Raw genomic sequence first — 17,252 nt, forward strand, 5'->3', positions numbered from 1 at the left:
TGAAGCAAATGACTGACATAAGAACAGGGGCCCATTGTCTGAATTCCATCAGCCAACCTGAGGAAATTGTCCTGTAATCAATGAAAGAGTGTAATAACAGCAGCATTAAATTACCAGAGGAGTAGTATAAATATTTTACTGCATACAAAATATTCTTTCCTATTTCATGTTTTTCTTCCCAAAATAAAGAAGAAACTTTTTTTTTTCTTTTTAAATGAAAGGTACTCCTCTAAATCCAAAAAACATTGGAAAGGCAAGTGCAATAATCTAAGCTAATTTTTTTAATTGCTCACTCTCCAGTTGGATTAAGTGGTCTTAAAGGCTAATGCAATATTGTTTCTAAGTAGACGTTCACTAGACCATTTCCTATACAGCTTTTCTCTGCAGACAGTGCTCTCAATAACAAAATAAATTTGCAAAGCCTCATATGTTATGGCACATTTTTATTATGATATGCCTTGTGCATCATTGTGCACTGTCATCAATGTACACTGTAAATTTAGTTAGAGTAAGAAAATGTAAAACTATTTAGTCTTTTTAATTTCTGTACTTATTTTAGTCTACCAGAACAAAACTAAATGACCATTAAGCTCCAAAATAAGCTTTTTCCTAAACTTGTAAGAATGAGAGATAGCAGAGATTTCCTCTTTTACACACTCAAAAATTCACTGTGACATTACCTGGACCTTCCTAGTAAAGGGAATGAACTTTTCAATTATTTCCATGTTTTATCAATAAAAAGTTTAAAGTTCTTATCCTGTGGATACAATTTTAAATGTAGCATCAGTGCTTTCATAGTGATGGATCTAAATAAACACTGACATCTAGAACTTCATGGAGGCAAGTGTTTTTGTGTTGTCTTGCGATTACTGTTTTGTAAATAGGTACTGAAAAGAGTTATTCAGCAGGTAGGTTAAGGTCTTGTCCCACCCTGTTGAAATGGACGAGCAGTGCTCAGGTGCATCAAACTGATGTGGGATAGAGCTCTGGCCACAGTGGTCTCAATTTAGATAAGCTAGTTCTGTAGATGCGTACAGTTTTGCTCCCTCTACTTCTTTTCCAGGCATGTATTCTGTTCTAACCCACTTCACTAATACCCTCATGTTTAGGTGTAGATGTGTAATCCTTTTTTCTCCGTTTTTCATTTTCTGACAGGCACATGAGTTCTAGGAGCTCTATTGGAAGTTCAGATTGATACAATTTATTGGGAAGGTTTTTTACCACTTGTGTCATCAGCTCATCTTTCACTGCTCCCATTTTTTTCCTCTAATGAGTTACTTCCTGTAGCGCATTCCATGCTGGTATTTTTTTGTAGTTGTTTCAATATGCTTAAAACATGCTAACACACTGCCTAATGCCTTCCTGTCTGAAGTAAAGACTAAGAAGTGCATTAAGCACATATGCAGAGAGGGTGGCTTTGTGCAGAACTGTCATTCTCGTCAGATAATCAGGTTAGTTTTAAAAAAACCAGACATTTTAGAACAATGTTCTGGGTTCTTAAAAAGTGGATGAATGAATGAATGTCATCGTGTTAAAGACTTCATTCAGAGGGCACTCTGCCCTAGGAGAGGCTGCAGATGTACTTCTGCTTGAAACAGATATAATACCTGCCATGCTATCAAGAAATGGGCAATATGCTCAAGAAAAATAAATAAATAAATAAGCTGAGAGTAGAAGATGTCTGAATAAGAAAAGGTCAGCCATGTGCAAAAAGCTGTAACACCAGAGATTTATAGATGTGCAAGTGTAGAAATACTGTACGAAATATTTGAAAAGCAACAAATTACCCACCTTTTTTTTTTCTTTATAAGAACAGTAATTTTTTTCATCATGAATCTGGCTTGCATGTCAGTGACTAGGCTTGTAAGGCAAGAACTTTGGCAGGACCAAAGGAAAGGAAACAGAGTCAGTCAGAAACACTGGGGAAAATGTTTTGGCTATTCTTCCCTAACATACAGCTTGGCAAAAATGCCACCTTAGCTCTACCAGATAAAAAGATTTATCTGGCCTGGGTAGTAGTCTATGTTAGCTCCTGAACTGGTGAAAGATTAAAGAGATCAGACACTAAATTTCTTACCAAATAAAAAACTAGGTCTTCTTGTTATTAATTATTTTTGTTTAATTGCCCTACCAAGAATGCACAAGGTAACCCAAGAGAAAATGAAAATCTAACATCTAAAATTAAACAAGAAAAATAGCTAATTGGAATGAGACATAGTGTCTTTTGAATGTGGCAGTACACAGATAAGAAATTTTGACTGGGCAGATATATGTGAATAAAAAGGGTGAACAATATTTCTTCTGCTAAGCTAGTTTGTCCATAAAAAAGGTGTCAACAGGAATAAAGAGTGGGAAATACCAGGCAGGCTTTATTAAGGTATATGGTGAAATACCACACTGGCTGATATAAACTAAAATTGCAATGCTATTTGATTACCAAATATAATTTTATTTCAGGATAATTTAAAAAAAATCTGATTTCACAAACTGGGTGAAGAATATTGTTTCTCCAGAATGGTGGAGGAATGAAGTGTGTTCTTTAATAAACAGTAAATGTTTATATTTCTGAAACCCCTTCTGTGAGAAAATGTGATTGTAAGAGTTGCATCTTTTGGAGGTAATTTTATTTCTCAAATGGATTCGGGAAATTAAAAGTTGCATCTTTTGGAGGTAATTTTATTTCTCAAATGGATTCGGGAAATTAAAAAAGGTTATTGGACTGATAGAACAGTCCTGTATTACAGGAGAGATACTTTTGATAAAGATTTTTAAAAATTCTCGAAAGGTGGATTTGCGTGCAATAATCATGAGACGGTCTTCAAAAAGAGAATCATAAGTTTTTTATGCTACTTTACTAACTATCAATGAGAAAATGAACAAAAATTTAAACAGAAAGGCAGTCAAAATGCTAAGATTTTTTGCTGTTTGCTACTCTTTTGATGTCCAGTTTGCACTGATATCTTCTAGCTTATGCTTAATAAGTAAGAATTCTGATTATTACCTTAGTTAATATAAAATATTGACCCTTCAAACTGCAAAAAAAGATAGGACAGGTTTATTAAGTCTTGTCTGAAAAATTGAGGTTATTGAAACAGATCCTAATGCATGCAGTTGTAATTACTGAGGTGGTATACCGAATGTTTTTGAAAGTAGTATGTGCAATACCAACAGTAAAATTAAGGTAGTAGTTTACCTGTGTCTGCACTCAGCTTACTGAGTTAAAATTGTAATAATGAATGAGCCAACACTATTCATCCCTCAGGAGGATTTGATGCATTTGGGCAAGGCCTTAAAATCAGGCTGACAGACAGGCATGTAGAAAGTATCAGTCAGTGTGACAATCTTTTTATAAATTCACTAATAGAAAAACTAGTCACACTTCTGTGTATGGTGGGAAGCTGTGTATGGTGTGAAATACAGATGAGTTTTATGCATGCATGTTAGTTTTATTTAGGAAGACATTATTTGATAAACTTCTGTTTTTCTGTCAGAAAGAACATAGTTGTATCTATCCCCTTTGTAATACATGTTGCATGTTTCTGATTCTGATTCACAGGTTTTCTGGGGTGTATTATTTGTGCTTAGAAGCACAAAAGCCATATTTCCAGCAAAGAGAAAGCTTCAGCATTCCATTCTGCTCCTTATGCCATCAGTTCCACCATTTAAGGATGGCAGGAAAGAGACCTGGGGCTAAGGCGTTGCCGTGTCTTTGCAGTCTCCCACTTTAATGTAAAAAATTCATTTTACACCCCAAGTCAGGGGAGCAATGGTTGTTGCAATGTAGCTTCACAATGCCTTTGCCCAGGTGTGCTTGCATTACTCTGCTCAGCTGTCAGCTGTGCCTGTAGTACTTCACATTCTATAGCCGAGAAATGGCAGAATGGTGGTGACATTTCACAGCCAAGGTTTGAAGAACTGATAATAGCCTTTTGGAGGTTGCACATTCTCAAAAACTGCTTATTTCTTGAAGTCATGCTTCTCATCAGCAGTAAGTTGTGCTGATCTCTTTAATGAGGTATGCTCATGTGTAACATGAGGGCATGTTCATGTGTAAGGATTTTCTGACAGATTATGCCAGTTCATTTCTTCTGAAAGGAAATGAAATGTGGAAGTTGATAATTTTTTTCCATTTTATATAAAATACTCTGTGGTTAATTTTTTGGTGCAGTGTACATTTTTTATGTGATGCAGGGCAAATCAGAGCTTGTTCGCTGTTTGCCTTATTGACTGAATCTTTTGCTTGCGTGTGACTTGGGTTGACGGCCACTGACTTGGAAGAGATGTAGCATTAAATTAGTTTCCACAACAAGGAATGTATTCCCAATTAAGAAAAAGTAGAATGAGGGATAAAAACAAAGAGTGTAGTTGTGGAAGTCATGTTTCCATGGAAAAACGTTCATGTAAGAGGTGGGCATATCAGTGCCATTTTGATGGCAGAGGCTGTAGTCTACTAATGTCATGTAAAGGGAAAAAATTGTTTTGACTTTCAAGTTGGAAAGGGCTCTGCAAATGCAAAGTTTCTTGTTTTAAACCAGAAAATTTTAGGGGATAAAACCAAAAGATTTTTATTTCTAGATATGTCACTACCATGTGAGAGCTTTTTTTAAAAAAAAGAAGTGATAGAAAAAATAATGTTAAATTTTCAGTCTTGATGCAGCAGCTATGGTAGAAATGTACTTAGCTGTTTAAAACATAAACAGCTGTGATTTGATTTGATTTGATTTTTATTTTTATTTTTATTTTATTTGTGCTGATTCTGCAACTGGTACAGGTTTTTAGCCTCCTGCACCTCAATATTATTCTCGGTGTTTTCCCTTAATCTAGCTTTCATTAGTATCTCTACCTTCATCTTAAATACTGCTGTGAGGTTTTGGCTTCCTCTGTGCACATGGCCAATGGGTTACAGTGACAAAGATGGGGTATAAGAGAAGTACTCTAGGATTTTACAGTTTTTTTCTGCATAGAGAAGATTTTGGCTTGATCTCTGCTTCTCATGAGGTTCAGCCTTTTCAGACTTCGGTACTTACAAAAGGTGGAAAATGGCGCCATTTCCCACTGGCCTTGATTTGATAATATGTGAAACATTGCATTTAACTTGCTTATCAGAAAGTAGATGCAAGATTCCTAATTGTGACTGTGTTAGAGATGATTTAAAGTAATTTCCAGAGAAATGAAAAAAACCTAAAATAAGTATTTTTGATGTATAGTAATAGAATAGAGGAAAAAAGAGCACTTAATCTGAGCACAGTATTGTTTAAAAAAATTTTAAAATGCTACTAAGTGTAGAAATTATACAATCAAGGGATTACAGGTACAATGTGTTAGATGAATCTTGTCCTAAGAGCATAAGATTTTAATGTTGTTCTGCTATACTATTCCTTATGTTCGGGAGGGTGCTATGTGAAAAATTCAGGGCAGAAGACCATAAAGTGAAGCTGAGTGGTTTTATTCCACTTGAATTGCTAACAAGACTATGCTACAGTGTAAAAAGGAATGCCCTTGGGTCTCTCTGGAAATTTATGTCAAACCTGGTAATAAACCATGAAATAAAATAATTTCATCAAAAATATATTTGATCCCCCAAATAATATAATGACATGAAATAGTTTGATAAAGTGCTTTTAACAGTGTCAAGGAAGTTATTGAAGAAAATATCAGGACTCTATTATGTAATTAGAACAATCACCAGGCTGACTTTTCATTAGTGAGAAGGTGATTGAGTGAAACACTTTTTTTAATTTACCTTTTTCTTCACTTGTTGCTTGTAAATGCAGACAGGAGAGACAGAAAATTAGTGAACCATCATAATTAAGAATTTAGGGAAAATCCATTATTTTGTTTCAGAAGGATGTCCTATTTTTAACTTACTGGTGTATTAAATTGGTGTGGCATGTTGCCACTGGGTCTATTGTAATGAAACATCACAGCTATTTTGCAGTGCAATGCCTGGATGTTCATCTTTGCATATAGCTTCAAAGACAGACCAAAACAAATGAATAAATGAATTGCAGGGTAACCTGAGGACCATTCACACTGACTTTCCTGTGATTGTATGTAGCATTTTCTTAGTGTTCTGAATAGTAGAAGGGATTTTCCAAATACATTTCTGGTCAACTTTTGTGTTCAGTACTTCAAATTACTAGGTAGTGTCTTATTCAGGAGATGAACAGGTTTGATGAACAGTGGTTTTTCTGGTTGCGAATTGTGCACTCTTATATTAAAACTGGGAATATCTGTACAACCCAAACAGAATACTACATCTTTTCTCAGTTTTTTCTCCCTGCATTTCTTCCCACCACTCTGCTGGCCCTTTTCCTGAACTGCATTACTCAAAGAAGTTTTCAGATATTTATCTTAGCCTGTGCTCACAGAAGCAGTAGTGGTGCCAGGTTATGATGCCAATAATAGTGACAACAAAATTGCTACATGGAATCCAGCTTGACTGAGCCAGCCAAGGAAGAGGTCGTCTCTCTCTGGCTGAAGGATGGGTAAATCAGGTATCAAGATGGCCCAAAATGCTTGTTAGACAAGCAGAGCAGTAGTTAAAGGTATCCCTGTGGGTTTGGATGTGACTGCTTTAATTTTGTGCTGCCCTTGATACTGCTGGCTGCAAAGTAATACTTCTTGGAAGCCATGTACTTTTTTAAATTATTCAGTTAAAATCCAAAATTGTCTTAAATAAGAATATGGTGCCAATTTTTCAGAGGTCCTACACTTACCTTCTTGTATGAGACCAGGATAAATTGAGATATGTGTGAAAAGAGACATGATTATTCTACTCTGCCACCAGAACTGCTTCATCATGCATGATTTCTTACAGGTGTTTTTCTAAGTTCCTTAAAGCCGTAACCCATACAGGCAATCTTTCCAGTGACCCTATCTATGTTTCTGAGGCGTCTGCCTGGATCTTTCTTGCTGCACTTAAAATCTATAATTTCTTGTTTTGTCCACTGTGAGCAGAGGGGACAGATGTGGCAGCTTCTCCTCTTGTGCAGTGTTTGGGAATTGGCTAGTTTAGTAGATCCATGATGTATGGCTCTTTGTTATCTTCTAATAAAGATTATTAGATTATTTATTTTACTACATTCTCCACAGAAGTAAGACCAAGAGTCCCTTGCTGCTCATCTTTTTCTCTCTTCTTTAAGATGTCAGGTATCTTACTGAAAAGACCAGCATGTGTATATGAGACTCCTGCTGAGCCTTCCATTCTAATCCTAGCTCTATAAACAGGGGAAGGGTTAATAAGGAAACAGAGGGTATCACAACCCTCCTTCATTTCAGTGTCCTGAAGAGCCTCAATAATACTTCTGTTGAATTGCCTACAACGTTTTTCTAATTTAACTGACTTTACAAGTGTGAGTTGACCAACATCTATGACTACAGAGAGAGTTTTGTGAGAGCTCAGTCCCTTTCTATTTGCATAGCAGAAATACTCCTGTTTCTTTGTGTAGCAATTAAATCAATGCTTTCTAACATCCACATTAGCAAAGAAATTTAAAAACTCTATGTAGGGGCAATCAGCAGCGCAGTACTTATTAAGACACTGAATTTCAAGCATATGTGCTATCTTTATTACATACAAATGAGGAAATTCAATGTTTATATGCATTTCTCTGGAAAAAAAAAAGGTGATTTCAAGCCTTCTAACACAATTGGAGGGGAGTGGGGGCAGAATAAAAAAATGTTTTCAGAGATATCCTAGTGGGAAATTAAATGTGATCAGCTTATTTTATTTTGATACATGCTGTTACTTAACAATAATTTAAAGATAAAAATCTGATCTATCGAGACAAAAATATCTGTGCAGATCCTTATTAATGGTAATTGTGGGAGCTTTAGCTTATTCAGGATGGGAATAGTAAATTGCTCAGAGAGGGTTTTTCCTCTTAGAATCTGATAACTGCTATTACTAACACATAAAATCTGAGGATGAAGTTATTTTCTTTTTGCTACTTTTCACTCATTATTTTAGTCTGCCACAGATGTGAGTACAATAGGAAGTCTTTAAGCAAGTACTGAAATGAGCAAATAGTTTGTGCAAAATTACCTGGAAAATTTAGCATCTCAGCACCATGAGATAAGTTAGCACAGTTAGTTTCCGTTTATTTATTTCCAACTCATCTGAAATCCTGTGGTATCAATGGAGACACACCCATTTTTTGGTGGTGTGACCCTTATTTGCCAGATAGCAGATCTTGAAGCTTGAAGGTGAAGCAGTTCAATAGTCCTGGATATGTATAAGGCGCATTATGTTATTTTGGTTTGTGACTGACTTTGTGGCAGGTTTTCTCTGCTGCAAATGCTTGTGTGAACAATCAGTGCTGCAGTTTTTTTTCCATATCAAATCTCATGCACACTTCTCTAAAAATAAATAAGGAGGGCAAACAGCTGAACCAAACTACTGAATATTATTAACTAAATATGAGTATCTGCAAAGAAGTGTAATATTTATTACAGCGGAATATTTATTAACTAAATTGATTAGAAGCATAACGTAGAAAAAAATTGCTTTTAAATTTTCTTTGAGCAAAAAAGTATATGTTCACTATCCATGGCGATTCCAGGCCTCGGTTGCATTGATGTAATCAGAAAATGAGATTTTATCACATTAAAACTGCATTAATGGTGTAATGTTGGCTCCTGGTGCTTTGGAAATGCATAGTGAAGCATACTCCTTTAGTTTGGTGGAACGCAATTTATTCAGTAGCAATGGGATCACTTTATGTGATGTTGCTTCAGGCATTGATAACTAGATTATTTGTGACAGTCATCCCAAGCCCAATTCTACTGTTAGCGCATGGTAGTAAATGCTCTTTTGAAACTCAGAGGTCATTTCATGTCAGGAAGGATTTCTCTCCAGTGGTGGTTTAAGCTTGGCTGATGTGGCTGTTAACCCTAATTCACACTTCCTTCCTTGGCCTTGGACAAAACAAGGTTAATACTGCAACACAATCTGAACTCAGAGGGTATGTGTCTCTTCTCCCATAGCACTTCTACCATAATGGTGTTGAATGCAATGAACGTGCATGAATAGTCTAGAAAATATATCTGCCAATGAAAAATCCCAGTTTGGAAGCATGTATTGTGTATCATCATAAGTAAGGCTACCATTAATATCCTCAAAGTTGCTTTATAGTGCCTTATTTTTGTGCGCTTGGAATTGATAGCCCTGGAATGTAGACTGATTTTGCAGAAACTGCTACGTCAACATACTCTGAAAGTAACAATTGCAATTAGCAAAAACAGCCTGTTACCTTGTTTCCTAAAGCTGAAGAATGTGAAATTGACAAAACGAGGAACTGCGTGGGTGTGTACAATGGTTCTGTATCAAAACTGTTCCCCTAAAATTTCAGCTCTTTCTGGGTTTCCTGTTGTGTGCTTCCACGATGTAATAGGCTATGCTTCTGAATTTTTCCTTTGATACATTTCTTAGAAACTCAAATCACTGTCATTAAAACACTTGTTTCCTACTGTGAGGACTTTCGGCTTTTCACTGGGAGGCCACAGGCAACAAAATATAACACACTTGTTTCAGTGTTAATTAAAAAAACAAACCAAAAAACCGCAAGTAACTTTCAATAAGGGATGAGATTCTGATAACTCATTTGTGTAGCTGATATGTGAGCTAAATACTCTGTGAATACATAAATGCTAAAACACATTATGCTTAAAGCTGTGATTATTAATATATCCCACCTCCTTGGATAACATACATATTAGCAGATCTCTGTTCATACTAATTAGGTTTTTAAAATTCTATTTGTAGAAGTGGGTTATTTAAAAATAAAAAAATTGAAGTAGGTTGACAACAGAAATATTGTCAGGACTTTATAAACAAAATAAAGCAGATGAAAATAGAAAAGTTAAAATTAAAGAAATGTCTTTGGATTTCATGTACAAAATAAAGTACAAATACATTTTAGAATGTTATATTACTAATATCAGTTTGTTGCAGAAAGTTTTCCTAATCAAGTTAATCGTTTCACTAGCTGCTGTTTGCTGTCTGCTTCCCGATCTCATTCTGGGGAGAGCAGATTAATAATTCCTGATTTGAGCTAAAATTAGTTAGCTCATCCATGTGTATTTGGAATCATAAAATTACAGAATATCTGGAATTGGAAGGGACCTATAAAGATCATAGGACCATTCACTCCAAAACTTTTGGTCCTCACAGAACTTTTAAAACTAAATAGTATGACTTAATCAGTTGAACTTTGACAGACTTGGTGCCCTGACTGCTTCCCTGTGGAGCATGATGCAGTGACTAACCACCCTCTGTGTGAAGAACCTATTCCTAGTGTCCAGTCTGTACTGCCCCTGAGGAAGCTCCAATCCCTTTCCTTGTGTCCTGTCACTGTTTACCAGAGAGAAGAGATCAACCATTCTTCTTCTGCTGCCTTCTTTGAGGCAGCTGTAGGCTGTAATGGGGTCACCCCTCAGCCCCTCTTCTTCAAACTGAACAAACCAGGTAACCTTAACTGCTCTTCCTCAGTCTTGTCTTGAGGGATCTTGCCAGATCTTTTGCTGTTGCAGTGCTCTCCACCCTCTCATCCTCAGGTTGTACATACAATCAAGATAATAATTTCTCAGATGCAAAAGCCAGCACTTGCTCTTGTTCAATTTAACGTGATTGCCCAGCTCTCTGGTCTGTCCAGAGCTCTCTCTAAGGCCTCTCTATCCTCAAGGGAGTTCACAGTTTCTCCTAGTTTAGTATGGTAGGCAAAATGACTGAATTTACATTCAGCTGCTGCACCTAGATCATTTATACAAACATTAAAAAATTACCTGACTTCCCATTTGCTATTTTACTTTCAATACTTGAAATAGTGGTGGAAATGAGTTCATGGTGAACAGCAACATTGAAGAGGAGGCAATAGCATGCTGCTTCAGCAAAGCTGCATCTTGCACTGTGTTAGGGCTGTGGACAGCCCGGGGTCAAGGGAAGTGATGGAATCTAAAAGATTCTATTACTCTAGGATACTATGAAGTAATGCCATCTCTCTATTTATGAGAACGTATCTGAGTGCTGTGTCCAGTTTTGGGGTCCCCAGAACAGGAGACATACAGACTTTCTGAAGCTGAGTCTGATGGAGATCACTAAACGTGTCAGGGAGTTTCACACAAGACACGCAAAAAAGCACTTGGTTTTTTCAACTATAGGAAAGAAAGGTAGAGGGGAAATAATATTTCTGCCTTTATATACCTAGAAGGAGGGTCCGGAGGAGATGAAGCCAGAGTTTTTTCCAGGGTGCTGAGAGTCAGGACAAGAGTAATGGAAACAAGTTGTTATCACCAGTGTGGGTAAGAACTGAAACAGGTTTTGTGGACCTGAGCAGCCTGATCTAATTGGAGAAGTCTTGCAATTTGTGCCTTCCTGATTTGATTTTTTCACTCGAACTTTTTTTTGAGTTTTCAAAATGGAGCAAAGGCTGTTAATCTTCAAAGAAAATATCCTGATGTCTGTTCTGTTTTAAAATGTGGACAAAGATATATTTTTAAACACTTAAGTAGTCCAGAACAGTACTGCAACTGTGAGGCTGTTATCATAGAAGCTTCTTGAATTCAGGAGTTGTCAGAAGAATCTTCTGAAGTTACTCTCAGTGCATGGTGGCAGCAGATACATCAAGGGGGAAAGGTGACAAACTTTGTATGTATTCTGTAGATGTGAAGCAGAGTGGTTTCTAGGTACACATTACATTGCAGTTATGTTCTAGAGTCGGTTTTGCAGTAATGGTTTTGCAGCTGAGTGTCTCATAAATTTGTCAGGATGGCTGATTGTGTCACAATTGAAGAAACTGATTTGCAGCAACCAACAGCTTTCACAAAGTTCAGAGAGCTGCTGTGTCTCTGGCTCTTACACATGCTAGCAGTTGAGCTAGCAATTTTTTATCAGCCTCATGCTGATTTGTTTTCTGTGACCTACTTAATTTAAATTTGAATATTTACTTGTTTTGCACAGCAATGCACAGTGAGGCTATCCATCATTTCTTTGGCAGGACTTCTTTAGATTCTTTAAGGGTGAGTCTAAGGCACCACTCACAGCTACTGTAGAAGAAGCATCCCTAAGGATCCTGAGGCAGGGTTTTATCTTCAGGCTCCATCTCTCTCCTTCCCAGAGAGAAGCACAAGGATCCTTATTGTCAGTTAACCACAAGGTTGTGCTGCTGCAATCGTGGCACCAAGGGTGCTAGGAAAATGGCATGCAGGATGACAAAGTGCGAAGGCTCTGGAGTCTCATGTGTTTTAGATCTCCTTTGGATGTTTCTGCTGCCTACCACAGAGGCAGTGGTTGATGTTGGTTGATGTGGAACACAACTGGGTGGAAACTGAAAGGCCAAAAAGCTCTGAGAGGCAGCTCTGGCAGAGGCCTCAGGCTCTGGGTCAGATTGACCTCAGTCATCTCAATATCAATGGCCTCATTCCAGCCCTAAGCTGTGATGGCCTCGCTACCCCACATTAGTTTACACAGTTAGCTTCAGGATCTGGATACTGATTGGGGTATATCAGAGCTCAAGGCCTTGGATAAATCCTTGCATGGGGATGCAAAAGGGATCAGATTTATTTATTGTTTATTTGGAGGTGGGAGGAACAGAGCAGCAAGAAGACTTTCTAGTCTCACTTGAATAATTCTGAGTGGTAAAAGAACTGTAAGCAGTCAAGGGATCTGAATGGTACATTAGTTCCCTGCTATCTTTCCCATTTTCTTTAGATGGACAATTTAAACACCTTTATTTCTACATATTTGAACATATTGTACATTTACACTTGGTTAAAGCATACTTTATGGAATAAAACTATTTTAAAACCTGTGCTCTATTTTCCTTAGTCTTTAATACAGAAAAAATATAGGAGAAATATTTTTATGGCTAAATAGTCCCCCTTGCAGAGTGCACTGATATGACCAAATTTTCAGGGTAAACTACTAAGCAGCCATTAGACTGTTTCCTTTTCAAAATCTGCACAGTGTTAGAAGTATTAATCAAGGTATTAATATGGAAAATAGAAGCAAAAGTGTTTCTAGCGAAATTAGGTGTGAAATTAGGAATTCAATATTTTTCTTCACTGTTGCTTTTTCAAAGCAAAACATGAATGATAACTCTCTGAAAAGCTGAGGAATTATTTCTTCAGTATTGACACTGGTAATCATACCCATCAATTGCTGTTCATAGTGCAGGCTTTATTTTTTATTTCCTGGTGTTACACATTCATCATCTGAAGTAGCTTTCTTTTAAGCCCACTATGCATTAGTAAACCTGTGCTGTGGAAGAGTCACTCAGCTACAACAGTGTTAAATGTATGCCCATTATACATCTCCTTGTAGATTGTGCCTCATGGCACTTTAGAGTGATTGTGGGTACAATCAGAAGGAGGGCATACAGTGTAGGAGATCACAGCTATAGTTATCAATCCTGTCTTTGTAAGGATATGTGAAATAAAATCTGTGTCTGCCAAAGGTCTGTTTTTTCAGTGCAGGGAACAAAAAATCATCAGAAGTCTCCAACTTTCTAATAGCTCTGTACTGAGATACTGAAACTCAGACCTCCTGACCCAATATGGTTTCAAATGCTCTGGAAGAATTATCTTCCTTCTGTTTTCCCCCTGATTGGTCAAAGACTGCTTTCTCTTTCTTCTCTCCTTGAAAGATGCACTAGTGCCTAAGTGAAAGCAAAGTATCAACTCACAGTTGCTTCCCTTGAAGAATCTTGGAGGATCCTTTCTGAAGTATGAAGTAATGACACCTGCATTTTTCCCAAAGCTAGAAAATCTAGTTAGATAATCCCACTTTTGAAGCATGGAAATTTAATCCCCTGTTAAGATTATGCAGCTCATCCATCTAAATGAGATGCAAGTTATTCACCAATTACTCACCAGGACCTTGGGCATCCATGATGCTTTGAGCTCTGCTTTTTCTCCCCTTTAGCACATGGCAAAGGGTTTTGTGAAGATTTGTGTTAGTTCAGTACAGCCTGATTTCTGGTGGTGGTGGGGGAAGCCACAGAGGTGGCTTCTGAGGGAAGCTCCTCAAAGCTTCCACTATGTCCAGCAGAGCAATCCCTGAAGGCTCTGGCGATGGACATGTTGCTGGCCCAATTAGAGAAGTTGCTAATGCCTCTGTGATGACATATTTTAGAAGAATAAGAGCTGCATCCATGCTCTTTTTCCAAGGGGTGTGGAAGTGCAGGGACTGGGGCCGCTCTGGCACCAGTAGTGGCTGTGGAGTTGGCACTAGGAGTGGCTGGGGCCATACGGCCATCTCATCATGGCTCGCAGTGAACTTTGCCGAACTTTGCTTAACCTCTTTTAGCCAGCCATGCTGCAGGCAGAAGGGCAGAAGTGCCTGCAGCAGCTCCTCCTTTTTTGGCACCCCACATGAAGAGAGGTGCCAAATGGTGCCAGCACTGCGGCAGCTGGCACAGCCCATGCACTACCAGCAGGACCCACATGGCTGACAGCAAGGGACATAATGAGCAATTCCCCGATACAGAGCCCAGGTGAGATCAACCTTTCAGCTCTGCAAAACCCTATGAGAACATTTCCATTGACAGAGCTTGACAACAAACAAACCTACGGATAACAATTTTCTTCCAAGTCAGAGAAAAGGAAAAGGTGAGGACACATGAGAACAACATGGCAACACTAAGGTTGCAGTGAAAGGAGGGAGGAAGAGGAGGTGCTCCCAACATTGGAGTTGAAAATCCTTCTACAAGCTGAGGTGAGGACTATAATACAACAGTTTTCCTGCAATTCATGAAGTGCATGGGTGGATGCAGAGATCTATTTGCAGCCCTTGAGGAAAAGTGCTCACGCTGGAGCAGGTGCATGCTGAAAAGCTGTAGTCTAACAGGAAACCTGAACAGGGAGAGCAGACCCTTGCTTCCCGAGATAGAAAAAGACTCTTTCTTGCAAACTAGGGCAGTTTATACTTAAAAGACTGCACCTCATAAACTAAAATGACCCATGCCATGTAGTTTGGGGGGACTGTTTTGCCTGGGGAAGGGACTCACATTAGAGCAGGTTGGGCGGGACTGCTGCTCATGGAAACCACAACCACACTGGAATAGTTTGTAGAGAACTGTCTCCCATGGGAAGGACCCTATGGCATAGCAAGAAGAGACTCCTCTCCCTAAGCAAACTGAAGAAAGATTTCAGATGAAAAACTGACCAAAACTCCAACACCCTGTCTTCCTCTACTGTTGGTGGGAAGGGACAAGGGGCTGAAGGGAGGAAAAATGTGTTCTAAAGGTTTATTTCAGTTCTCATTATCCTCTTTTAGTTCTGTTGATAAATTTTCTTTATACAATTTAAATTTGAGCCTATTTTGCCCTTAGAGTGTTTCTTCCCAATCCTCATCTCAACTCATGAGCCATTTGGTTTTTCTTTCTGCTTCCTCTGCTCAACTGTAGCAGAGGAGAATGAGTGAATGGTTTATTGTGGGTGCCTGGCTTTTAGCCGGTGTCAAGCCACGACAAGATTGGAAATGTTTTAATTAAAAATAATTGAGAGTACTGTGGATCTCTACAGTCTACTGAAGGTCAGATCATATGATTTTGGAATGGCTTTGAATTATTTAAATATAATAGGAACAGATCTAATTTCTCTTCTTAAAATATTTTCTCAACAGAATCTGGAAACAAAAACTCATTGTATTGAATTAGGTTTACTCTGTATTTGGATAAAAAGAGAGAGAAATATTTTCTTTCTTAGTAAATATATGGTCTGTTGTGTGATAAAGTATATCAGTTGTGATACAATTCAAATTTAAAAGAAAATCCTTGGATTCTTAATTAACTTAATATTTGGATCATTCATCATGACTAAATATGATGTACTCTATCATTATTCCCATTTCCAATTGTTTAAGAAATATTGTATTCATCTCAATGCTTTATAAAACCATGTTTGGATTTGTATTTTGGAAAAGTAGTGGGAACCTAGGGGAGTAGCTTCTCAGTTTGTGATGCTTTCACATTGTATGAGCCAACTAATTTGAGATTGGCTAATTGACTGAGGCAGAATTCAGGGGAAGAAGGTAGGTAGCATTAATGATTCAAATGTAATTCTACAAGCTATGAGCCAGTGAGCTGAACCAGTACTTCAATATAGAGTTTGATGCACTGTGTAGGTTTCTCTGATGGAACATAGAAATACAAGGTTCAGCTCATTCATGTAATCACTAAGAACCCAGAGTTTTGTCTCAGGCAAATACACTTTTTGGCACATCACCTGTCTAATTTGGAATGAGTAAATATTTCTCCGCTTTGAAGTATCTGTGTTTCATTGATAAGAAAGTTTACCTAATCACCTGCATATTTCAGCCCAGATGTAATGCTTTGTTGTGAGAGGATGCATGGTTCACACAAATACAAATAATTTTTTTCAGATTGTTATTAATTTTTGAATGTTAATAGGGAAAGGGGATAAATATAAGTTATTATTTCCAAGGCCATGCAGAATAAAGATAGAAATAAAATACTATATAAGTATATTATAAGTATATGTAAGTATTAGTATAATAATAATAATAATACTAAAAATATAAGTCTCTAGCTAAAAATTAATTTTTGGATACAGCTACTTTTGATTTTTTTTTTTAATGTGAAAATTAGGTACATAATTATGAAGCCTTGATTAAACTAAAATTTTTAACAGAATGCAAGAGCTACATGACTACAAATAATAATCTGCCAGTTCAAAAATACATATATCTGAGATTAATAAAACAACATGTCATGTTTATCAAACTCAGTATGTGCACAGAAGCAAACAAAAGATATTAACAAATGAGTTTAAGTTAAATACTAATTTTGTTTTAATCATGTAAGTGCTGCAATCAGATGCCCGATAAAGGAAAAACTATTAAGAAAAAATGTTGTCACCCTCTTCAGAATGACATTTTGTTAGGAAATGGTTATATCACCCCAAGAAATGTAATAATAACTTGTTATTGAATATTTGCTCCTTCAACCATCCTCCAAGTCCTGAGTCCTGATTTCACTGAGGTACATGTACAGCCAGCATAGATACATAGTTTATTAGAAAATATGAATTGTTTGCAGTTGGAATCTTGGCTGATTTTGACTTTTGTGGTATGATGTCATCCTATTGTAATTTACAGTCCTTAGTGTTTTCCTGACTAGAATCAGCAAATAACAGTAAAACAGAAATTAGAATAAATTAGGTCCATAACTCTGCCTCTATCCTTTTGTAGAATTTTGATTACCTCTACCTATGCAACAAACATTTTGCTGTTG

At 37.3% G+C, this 17,252-nt stretch overlaps 1 protein-coding gene across 15 annotated transcripts in view; it reads left to right on the plus strand.

Annotated features, from left to right (window-relative positions):
• Positions 1-17,252, plus strand: part of TRPM3 (transient receptor potential cation channel subfamily M member 3) — a 416,327-nt gene that overhangs the window by 152,085 nt on the left and 246,990 nt on the right. The gene's annotated exons all lie outside the window — the stretch shown is intronic.

Source organism: Motacilla alba, chromosome Z, assembly GCF_015832195.1.
Source record: "Motacilla alba alba isolate MOTALB_02 chromosome Z, Motacilla_alba_V1.0_pri, whole genome shotgun sequence".
Taxonomy (NCBI): Eukaryota; Metazoa; Chordata; class Aves; order Passeriformes; family Motacillidae; genus Motacilla; species Motacilla alba.